The sequence below is a fragment of the Nannobrachium achirus genome, assembly GCF_963921795.1.
Source record: "Nannobrachium achirus genome assembly, chromosome: 23".
Taxonomy (NCBI): Eukaryota; Metazoa; Chordata; class Actinopteri; order Myctophiformes; family Myctophidae; genus Nannobrachium; species Nannobrachium achirus.
Genome location: NC_137830.1, coordinates 28,090,695 through 28,103,165, shown reverse-complemented (window position 1 = coordinate 28,103,165; position 12,471 = coordinate 28,090,695).

Sequence of the window (12,471 nt, the reverse complement as noted above, 5' to 3'; positions counted from 1 at the left end):
ACACGCACACGCACGCACACATACAATTTCCGCATTTAGCATAACAAAACATCTTTCAAGCAACCCTCTACTTAGACTCAAACAGACACAAACTTGCACATGGGCAGGCATACAGTACATTCAACAACACAAACTGACAGTCACGCACAGTTAGAATAGTTTATGTCCACATAAATACAAGCATACAAAGGACATAATATTGAGTCATTCAGTTATGTATGTGTCTGCTTATTAACCAAAATGTTGCACCACATACGTGACTGATAAGAAACAGTACATCATTGTGTACAAAACAAAAAAACAACGCCTCTTCCATATTGTGCGGCTGCCAATTATAGCAGATACTGAACAATATTATCTCACTATACTGCTTGGCCCTTCTTTTTAGGGAGACCATGCCATCTGAAGTCAACTAACAACCAGCTTGTGCACATGCATGACTCAAGCTGCCAAATATTAAAAGTTCTAAAAGGCACGGGTAGATTTCAATTAATTGAATATACGGGACCCCAATGGAAACAGTGCTTTCTTGGGTTTAATCATTTTAGTAGACTTTGTATAGAACTATAGTAGGCTACTTCCTGTGCTTTCTTTTTTTATTCTTTTTTGGCAAACTGTATTCAGTCAGTCAAAAAAAAGGTTATATTTGTCATAGAACCTGTCATCTTGCTAACTCTTTTAGTGCTAAAACCGAATATGTTCGTTTCTTTTTTTCATTCCAATACTATTTTTTTCTTTTTGCTATTTTACTTACCCTGAGCTGCTAGTAGTGACATGGGTGGTCCTGGCTCGTCCATCGCTTTCCAACGAGCCATGCTACATATTGCGACGATTTATTCCATTGAAAATGGTTTAGAATAAAGTTTAGAGCCCCCCAAAAAAACTGTATTTTTGCAAGACGTATTAAGGTTTACAAGAACCAAAAAACTTCGGTTCCTTTAATAAAATTAATTAAATCATCGGAGGCCTCAACGAAGCCCCGGTCTAGCCCTGGATCCAAGCCGCCTACAAAGCTCTCTTTCCACCGGCCCGTAATCGGGTAACGTCGCCGAAACGCGCCGCCCAATCCAATACAAAGTCACATCTTTAGAGGTCATTTTCTCTGAACTGTGTTCCTTGTGCAGCGGAAAAGTTTTTTTTGCGGCTGAATAGCTTCAGATCGGTCTTCTAAAAAATAAAACACCCGATTGCTAACTGTTAGCTCTCGGCCTCCATTTCACGTTCATAACACTGTCTGCAGAAAAAACACAAGCTCTTCGTGGTTAACCGGATGTTACTATGAAGCCTTATGGAGGAATGGCTGGCACTCTAGCGGCCACTTGAGGCCCCTGGCAGTCATCGTGTTAAAGATGACAATGCTCTTGTCTATATAGTTAAACACTACATAGTTAAACAGTAACACTTCATGGGAGAGTGATCTGCAACAGGAGGACATGGTAGCTTTCGTTGTAGTTTCAAGTTTAGTCAAGTGTTGTCATGGTCTCTGTTGTTGCGCCCTCAAGAGGTGATCTCAGGCATTTGTTTGTGGATGTTGGTGTTCCTGAAGCAACCCGTGTGCTTGTAGATCATCTATTTTCACTAGTTTGGGTTCCGGGCAAAACCCTCTTTTGGGTCTCGAACTCAAAAGTTTGGGAACCACTGAATGATCTACTGTATATGTATACGTATACCACTTGCCTTCCTTCCACAACAACTGGTGTGACAACTTTACCGAAAACAAACAACAGTTTGCCTCTATCAAACACCCACCCACACACACGCATGCACGCGAGCACACTTTACATTTTCTCCCTGAATAGTGATGGAGAGCATTCTCAGTATGGCGATGCACGCACACACACACATAGACTCACACATTACTCTGTAATCAATCTCTCCCTCTGCCAGCTTTCCTCTGGGACACAGCAGAGGGGGAAAAAACATTCATTTGAATGTAAATGATCAGCAAACTCACCCACAGACACTCTTCTATGCACTCCCTCACACCAATCTATACACAAAAACCAGACGCTGCCTTGCATGCTTTGGTTGAATGGCTCTGGCCAACATAATTGAATATGATGTGTTACACATGTTGAATAAATATGCCCACTGTGTTTGAATACGGAGATGATGATTCACGTTCAATGTGTCACACCACGTGCGAACATCCTGGACAGACACCAACTCCTTGCCTGGCACAATTTGTCATATTAGAAAGAAAGTTGATTTATGCCTCCACTCTTTGGGAGCAAATTATATAATGTTTTGTTATGTCCTACACAGCGAGAAAACTAACAAGGGAAATAGCCAGAATCTGAAAGCCATCAATAATAAAAGACAATTTTCAAACAGGCTTGAATGAATGGGTGGAGTGAATAAATATTCACTTGACAATCACAAAAGAACAGTGCGCAACAGTTAAGTGGACAGATGAAAACATGAAGACACCGTTGGTTTGATTTGATACAAATTAATTCAAATTAAATATTAAAAAAGTGTGTGTGTGCACCCGTTTCGGACGTTATCATCCGATATCCTCTGCGATTATCACTTCTTATCAGCCGATATCATCCAGGGAGTAGGGCCATGCTCTGCCGACTAAGTCGGTCAGATTGTTAGTGCGCATGCGCCGACGCATCTTGACTCGGATAGTTATCTCCCCTCAGTGGGACGCGATACTATATAGTTATAGTAGCCACATTACTCAACTTACAGAGCTACCGAGCGGCTGGCAAAACCTCCTTTTTTAGTTGGGGTGAATCCGATATTTTCGTGACCGTGAGAGCATAGGTCCGTTTCTCAGTGGTTTTGTCAACTATGAAGGTTAAATAACAAATTGAGCTCCCATGCCCCCTGCAAAAATGCGGGCAAAAAGTTTGACAGCCGATGAAAGTTTGTGTCTCATTCACTTACTATACACTATACTATAAAGGAAAAAATAGCATGAAGTAGCATAAATTAGCATGTGAGGGGGGGACCCCCCACAACCTTTTATAGATTCCATATAGGCCTACTGTAGTTTCATCGTTTAAGTGGTTAATATATTAAAAAAAGAGAAAAAGGTTTCTATCACAACGATTTGGAGGACCCCTTGTAGTAACTCTGAGGACCCCCTAGGGGTCCCGGACCACCTGTTGAAGACCCTTGCTCTATACAGACAATCAAGAGTGGTAAATGGAAAACATTACGAACATACTGTTGGGGAAATAGAGATAGACCAGGGAGGAAGTGTGAACGATAACAGACCTGGGACAAGGCAGCAGTTGGGATTGCATTTTATCTGGTGCTATTTATTTGTAAATCACTTGTATGCTGTTTCCATCTATACCGCACGTGTGTGTGTGTGTGTGTGTGTGTGTGTGTGTGTGTGTGTGTGTGTGTGTGTGTGTGTGTGTGTGTGTGTGTGTGTGTGTGTGCGCGCGCGCGCGCAACTTTACATTTGATAAGAATGTTGAGCTTGCGGCTGAAGTTTGTCGGTTTTCATTTGGTCAGTAAACAGCGGAGTGCCTTTGCCTTTATCTCGAACAGATGTCTACAGTGCAGTGTGTATCAGTAATACAGTCTTTGCAGGAAAGAAATACCATGCGTCTAACATATGTTATCTGCAGACTGTAGGGTTTAGGATTTATTGACATTGCATTTACATTGTTCGGGTCTTGCTGTTCTCTTTCTAACAGTAAACAGATTCATACTTTTTTTCCTCCAATTATTGTGTTTTTTTACGTGTAGCTATACCAACTGTCATTGGATGGCAGGACCGTGCAATGGCCGCACTACAGTAACTTACAACATATTCTGTTATGACATGATGCTCAAGAGGTGAACCATCTTTAATCCTTACACTGGCTCCCTGTGTGTTAAAGAACATATTTCTGAATACTACGGCTGATCTATAAAGCTTTGAATGGTTTAGGGCCAAAATACATTTCTGATCTTGTGCAATGCCATGAACCATCCAGATAATGTAGTAGATTAAACTTGTTCATAGATTTTGACAGCACTGTCATGAGAGATGTGAAAATTATTCATATTTTCTATTAATTTGTTGGATTCCAAGCTTAGTCAACTCGGCCATCGGCTCTGTATTTGGTCCGCTCTTTTTCCCTCTACGCCAACTCTCCGAAAATCTCACAATGCCTTGCAGATCTGCTATTTTCAGCTTATGTTCCCCATCACACAATGGTTTGATGGACCCCCTGTAGTCACTCTGAGGACCCCCTAGGAGTCACAGACCCCCTGTTGAAGACTCCTGTCACAGACTGTAAAAGATATGGTAATGGCATCATGTTCAGGTGGTGTACTTGTACATCATGTTAATGATGCCCTTATTACGCCACTTGGCTCGGGCACTTACTTATGCCTCTCTCCTTTCTTCCTTGTTTGTTTTAGGCCTAATTCCCTTTTTTATGTACACACATACACGCACACATGTACAAGAGATAGCAAAGGGAATGTGTAAAAAAATGTTTTTAATGAGTGCTGGAAAGTTGTATTCAGTAGGAGTAGGCCAGCCTAGACATGACTGCATGAATTCATAACAAGGCAGCAGTTGAACGCAAACACACCCACTAACATTTTGTTCTCTGGAGTCAACAGCGCCAACTTGACTTTGGAGCAGAAAACAAATGAGCCAGCAAATCCAGACAGACGCGGGTGTGAGCAGGCAGGCGCGCGCACACACACACACACACACACACACACACACACACACACACACACACACACACACACACACACACACACACACACACACACACACACACACACACACCCCGTACACACGCAAATGCATGCACCCACAACACACCCACAACATACATTTTGTGAAGTGCCATTACCATAGTATTGTGACAGTCCCTTGGACCTTCAGACTAATGGCCTGTGGTTTCTGTCGGTGTCCAATAACCGTAGTTCCCTTTTTAAGGGACATAAACATTTCCTGTTTCAGATCCATTTGATTGGCTTGGCAGCAGATTCTAACTGCAAACACATCAGGTTCAGGTTCAGGTTTATTAGTCACATGCATATCCATACAGGTACAGACATACAATGAAATGCTTGTGCCAGGAGCACTCTCAGCCTTATTACACACAAAAACATCAACCCACAACAACAAGTCACCCAAGACAACCCAAAAACAACAAAAACCATACAGTGTAACAGTGTACAGTTTAAAAACTGCGTACAGTGCACATGACTACCTAGGTCTCGCTTTCATCTCTTCGTTAAGCAACCTGATTGCTTGAGCATAAAAACTATTACTGAGACGGGTGGTGTGCGATGAGATGCTCTGGTAACGTTTTTTGGATGGGAGGAGATAGAACAGGGAATGGGCGGGATGACTGCTATCCTTTAAGATGTTCTCTGTCTTTTTCTTACAGCGTGTGTTATAGATTGTGTGTAGCTGTGGTAATTCTGTGCCAATGATTTTGGCAGCTCTCTTCACAATTCTCTGTAACTGTTTACTGTCTTGAACAGTCACGTTACCAAACCACACTGTGATGCATCCTGTCAAAACACTTTCTATGGTACAGCGATAGAAATTTACAAGAATTTGAAACTGTCCACTATGTCTACAGGTGAACCATTTATGGTTAAGGGACTGTGATTGACTTTAGACTTCCTAAAGTCAACGATGATCTCTTTTGTTTTACTAACATTTAGAGAGAGATTGTTATTCTGGCACCATAGGGTTAGCTCTTCAATTTCCCTCCTATAGGCCCTCTCATCATCGTTGGATATTAGTCCTATAACCGTGGTGTCATCTGCAAACTTGAGAATAGAATTATTGCCACACCTGGCAACACAATCATAGGTGAACAGACTATACAACAAGGGACTGAGGCAGCAGCCCTGGGGCGCTCCAGTCCTGGTCAATATCTTAGATGAATGCTTGTTCCCTATTCGTACAGATTGTGGCCTGCCTGTCAAAAAGTCAAACAGCCAGTTGCAGATACTACTGCCAAGACCAAGACCCCTGAGTTTCAACACAAGCTTAGATGGTACAATCGTGTTAAAGGCAGAGCTATAATCTATGAAGAGTAGTCTGACATAAGAGTTCTTTTTCTCCAGATGTTTCAAGGCAATGTGTAGTGCGAGAGAAATAGCATCATCGACTGATCTATTAGCACAGTATGCAAACTGTAGTGGATCAGTATTGGCAGGGATAATGTGCGTTATATGTGATATAACCATTTTTTCCAGACACTTCATAAGAACAGAGGTCAGAGCCACAGGGCGATAATCATTAAGACAGGCGACAGGTTTTTTCTTTGCTATGGGTACAATTATGGTTTCCTTGAAACACAACGGTACCACACACAATGACAGGGACATATTAAAAATTTCAGTAAAGACCCCCGAAAGCTGGTCGTAACACAACTTAAGGACACGTGAGGCTATCCCGTCAGGGCCGGCCGCCTTATGAGTCCCAACACTTTTAAAAGTTTTACTCACATCTCGTTGTGTCACCTGCAGCTCCACCGCACCGGGTGTTCCCCGCACCGGTGTAACTGGGTCCGTGTTGTGAGTTTCAAAGCGGGCGAAAAAGTTATTCAATTCGTCCGGTAGAGCACCCGCTTCGACTGGTATCTTCGCATTCAACCGGACTTTATCATCCTTTTTCAGACGTTTGAACGCAGATAGTATCCACAGTGTATCCACGGAGGAGTATCTACTTTGAAGTACGCATGCGCCGATATCTCTCGCCTTGAATATTAGTCCCCTCAGGGGAATCGAACCCAAACCGTGGGTTTGTTGCATCCGTGCTCTACTGACTGAGCTAATGAACGGATGAAGTGACTCCTTTTTTGTGCATTTATCTATGACGTGGATATCTATGACGTGGATAGTGGGGTAGATGTTGATAGTGAGGGACTGAATATTTACTATTCTGTCCATAACGGCACATAACTCGGTAACGCGGCTGAGTGGGATTGGGCGCCGTTCGCACCGCTCGTCGCGGCAACTCGGCTCGCTAGCGCTCGCCTCGGTGGCGACTCACGGGGCTCATCGGCGCCCAATACCGCGCCGCTCCGTCAGGGTCAGTGGCGTGGAGCATTACACTGGGGAACAGAGCACACTTGGCATCTGGTTCGAGGCTGGGAGTCACCTCAGGTTTTATTTTTGCGCTCCTCTGAGGTTGACCACTAGATGTCGTCATTTTACTACTAATATCTCTGCCTTGGTGAGATACTTCTCTGCATTGGTGAGATACTAGTATGCTGTATCTATGGATACCTCTGCATTGAAGAGTCTGAAAGCACGTGAATATTTCGCATTAAGTGCGTTGATATCATTAGAAGCAGGTGGGTAGAGAGTCCGAGGTGTTAATAACAGCCGGCTTCGGTTTGTAATCCGTAATCGCCTGCAGCCCTCTCCACATACGCCGTGCGTCACAGCCACTGTAGTTGTTCTCCAGTTTGTCCCTATATTGTCTCTTAGCGTCTCTGATCGCCTTTCTCAGGTCGTATCTGGATTTTTTATAGCGTTCCTCGTCCCCAGATTGAAAGGCGGCTCGGCGCTCTCTCAACTTCAGACGAGTGTCATAGTTCATCCACGGCTTCTCGTTGGGATAGGAGCGAACGGTTCGCGCTGGGATGCAATTATCCACACAGAATTTAACGTAGCTGGTGACAGTGTCAGCGTAGTCATCCAAACTTGTGGCTGAGTCTTTGAAGATGGACCATTCTGTCGATTCAAAGCAGCCCTGGAGTTTAGATACATTATCTGTGGACCAGCACTGAACAGACCTCACCTTGGGTTGCTCGGACTTCATTCTCTGCTTGTAGGCAGGTAGAAGTAACACAGCTCGATGGTCAGATTTCCCAAAGTGGGGCCGTTGGATCGCTCTGTAGGCAGCCTTGATGGTGGAATAACAGTGATCGAGCGTCTTGTCGTTCCTTGTTGAGCACTTAACGTGCTGGTAGAAGTGTGGCAACACCGATTTCAAGTTGCAGTGATTAAAGTCCCCCGCCACGATTGATATGGCCTCCGGGTGCTTATTCTCCTGCTTGCCGATGACATCGCTCAGCTCGTCCATAGCCTCCGATGCATTCACTTCTGGTGGGATGTATACAGCCGTTAGCAACACACAAGGAAACTCCCTGGGTAAGTAGAACGGTCTACACCGTAGTGTTAGATGTTCCAACACCGGCGAGCAGTGTTGGGAGACTATGTCCACATTAGTACACCAAGAGTCGTTGATGTGAAACAGAACACCGCCCGCTTTTGTCTTCCCTGTGTTTTCCATGGAACGGTCCGTGCGGAACACAGAGAAGCCATCTAGCTGTACCGCCCTGTCAGGGACGTCAGCTTTCAACCACGTCTCCGTGAAACAAAACACACAGCAGTTCTTTATATCCCTTTGAGAGCGCACCCGGTTTCGGAGGTCGTCCATCTTGTTGTCGATAGCTTGGACGTTGGCCAACAATATGCTGGGAATGGGTGGTCGAGAGGGACGTCCTCGTAGTTTCACTAGAGCACCACCTCGCTTTCCCCTCTTCCTCCTGTGGCCACGCCATGGTGGAACCGGGTTGTTGTTGTTGTGTAGCTCTCTCGGCAAATCCCGAGGCATCAAAACGTCTGAAGCAACAAATCTCATGTCCAGTAAAGTCTGGCGATCATAGGTCATCGTACAAGACGCGTTTCGTGCAAAGACAGTGACATACAACATTAAGACAAGCAATAAGGCGAGAGCAGCTCTCAGCGTGTCGCCCTGGAACGGCGCCATCTTCGTCCCCCCGACTTTCGGCAGCAACCGATCACTGTCGCAAAGCCTCTCTCTCCCTATCACTATCATTATGTGTGAAGCAATAGGAAACTGACACAGGACAGGGCATGTTTATGACCCTTTGAAAAAATTATGTCAAGAGTCATGTGTGGTCTCCACTTTGTCCTTCCATATGAGCTAGGTTGTGACAGTATTTATAGTCAATTAATAGCAGCAAGTGGGGAGGATGAAAATCAGAAAATAATTGGTCTCTTGCAGGCCAAAGGACTATGTTTTGCACCATGTACGTCCGTCTGCCAGAAGCTAATCTCCGGCAACGTTGGCCCGATCCAATCAGGGCAAAACTGTGCACACACTTCCGATTGCCGTGAAAGGCCAAAGAAGAAATGCCACCCCTTTCACATTGGAATAGTATAGCGCCACCAGGAGGCCACAATAGACCTGGCAGACCGGTGCTCCGATGAGCACTTTGTCTAGTTGAAACTTGAATCTTAAATAATATACTCAGACCTCAGTGTTACAGAAACTACATATTTAATTTTATATATATATCTTTTTTTTTTTTTTTCTTTCTTTATTTTTCTCTATTACCACATTTCCCAGAGTTGACACAATATATACCCCATCCCAGGGAAATACTTAATTACCATGAGATCATGTGCTCAAATATAATTAAAGAACGCATGTGGTTCTGTAGGATTAGGGTGACAATTGTGGACGTTATTTTTCCACACATATTGTTGACATTCATTGTCTTCTTTCTCAATGCTTTTAATTTATTTAAATCATGCACTTTGACGTATCCCGTGATATAGGATGCTATCAATTTACCACCTAACAAAAGGCTTACAAAATTGGTTAACATAAGTTGCCTACCGTAAGTGTGCTGCGATCCAAAGGTTCAGACTCACCTTACAGTATAGGGCTAAGATTAACTTGGTACCCCCTGTGATGTAACCGGCACAGATGCAGCTATTAAATGAATAATGGGGGTACCATTTTTGGTTTGTGCCAATGAGATTATGCCAAAATGTCAATTGACAATATCACACGGCACACAGTAAATCTAATATTTTAGTTTTATTAGCTACAGCTATGTTGATCACAGTGTCATATAAGCTCAGCCTAGCCCTTTGTATTTTGTATTTATTTATTATTATTATTTTTACAATTACTGTAAGATACCAGCGAACCCACAAAGTGGTAGAGGATTTAGTCCCCCATTTTTATCAAATGTATCAATTTATCTAATGAGCTGTTGTCCCAAACTTCCCACTGTGAATCCATTACTTACTTTTACAGAGGAAAAGAAAACAACAGTATAGGCTAAAGCATTCATTAACAAAACGGTAAATTCTCATTGTTAACACACCCTTTGATCCTATTGTCTATTGTAGGCTATGTATGCAATTAACAAGCATAATTTCTTTATGTTATGTGTTATATTCAAGGGTAGATACTATATTGGATTGAACGTGCGTCACCATTAGAGATTCAAATCATATTTAGAAATGTCCCTGGGACCAAATGCTAATAAAAACGAAAATCCTTAACTAACTTGCAGATGAAAAACAATGAGATTTCTTATCTATTATCTTTGCATTACAGTTATAACTGTGCTTGGGGGTCTGGTTTTGTTACAGTCGAGCAGTAATTAAAACACAGGGTTTATTAAAAGGGGATTGTATAGAATTTAACTGGGTCCTCATTAGCACTTTTAAACCCCTACATACACACACACAAAGAATTTTGCTGTATTTATTATCTGTAATTTCAGTCCACTGTCAGATGAAGAAAGCGGGGGGGAATGTTTTGAAACATACAAACTATCTGTATTAACGACAGCAGACTTTGACATCACTTCACTTTATAAATTAAAGAGATAGTTCAACCCCAAAATGAGTTCTCCCCCTCCCCATGGAGACTTGAAATCAGGGATATTTCTTTGTTTTTGTCACATTCCTAAGCGAACCACAATGATTATTTTTTTTCCTTTTTTCTAAGTCGCATCACACGGTTAGATTTAGAACAAATACCATATCAGGCTTTCCTCCGAGGTGGAAAGTCTGGTGATGCGAGGTAAGTTGAGCAGTGTAGGGAGGAGCTCGGAAGTGTGGCTGCATGGCTGTAGGGAGATGGAGATGACGAAACAAGCTGGCAGGCGGGGCGGTTGGGTTCGGCAGGAAGGAAGGCAGGCGGAGGGAAGAGCAGTGGTGCCAGGGCATGGGGGAAAAGGTGAGCAGCAGGCAATAAAGACAAAGAGATAAATAAATCACTGGGAGAGCTGGCCGGGAAGTTTGATCACAGTGGGATGAGACAACGATTCCTGGCCACGAATGAATGAAGAGCTGGGGTGGATATGCTGGCACGTTGATGAATGACAGGTGTGTTGGACTGAGGGAGGTGATGAGGTAATGGAGTGCAGGTGTGCCAGCAGAGCGGGGAGCTGGGACAGTGCCACGTCCACGCCAACACACCAACGCAAACAGGGAGGGGGAGACACAAGAGAGACGTTGGGACACTCTGGAGCTGGGCCACCATGGCTGTGGCATATGGCACCCTAAATTGAATTCCAGAGCTGATTATATAATACTGGCGAACAGGTGCGATGGTGAGACAACTTTTACTGCTAGCAATACCAAAGCAGTTATAATCATGCATAATTGTATTATGGGACTTCCCACACCCACACTTGCTGATATGAACAACAAGGCCATCACACGCTTAGCACTTTTCAATAACAAATACACGGTAACACTACTTGATCCCCCCGTAAGTAATGCTTAACTAATGGGGGGATCAAGTAAAGTGTTACCAAATACACTGATCATCCCCTGTATCGCTACTTCGTCTTTATGCCATCTGGGCGAAGATACAGAACCCTGAAGTGGGAAATTATTATTATTATTTATTTGACAACGTATCCCGTACTACTTGAAAGCAACACTGCAGTTTATACACAACTTACTTTAGTCTACAAATATATCACCCTCTAAAATGCTGCTAAATATCCCAGTGCAATATTACACGAGCCAAGTGAAACTTGATTTGGTCTTCTCCTTAATAAATAGATATACCTTGCACCTTTGTACATTTGTTCTTGTATTTACGTTTGCTCTGTTTCCCTTTGTAATGTAATGTAATGTAATGTACTCCACTGTCTGCTTGTTTTTGTTTTCATGTGTTTTTCTGTGGGGACTGCGGATGTAAATTAGCGTCTTTGCCAAATCCGGTGTATTTACTGTTGCATTGTTATGTAATGCTCATTACAATACATAACTAGAAGCAGTGCTCTTCTGCGCACAGGTCTCCACCAGGCCAGGCGTCCTGGTGGTGCTATAATAGGCCAATGTAAAAAGGGTGGCATGTGTTCTTCGACAATCTTAAACCTTTCATGGCAGTCAGTGCTGCATGCATGATTTGAGGCATTGTGTTCCAAAAAAGTGTTTTGCTAAAGTCTACCTGCTGGTGGCCCTATAACAGGCCAATGTGGAAAGGGTAGCATTTGTTCCTTGACATACGTCTTTGCCAAATCCGGTGTATTTACTGTTGCATTGTTATGTAATGCTCATTACAATACATAACTAGAAGCAGTGCTCTTCTGAGCACAGGTCTCCACCAGGCCAGGCGTCCTGGTGGTGCTATAATAGGCCAATGTAAAAAGGGTGGCATGTGTTCTTCGCCAATCTTAAACCTTTCATGGCAGTCAGTGCTGCATGCATGATTTGAGGCATTGTGTTCCAAAAAAGTGTTTTGCT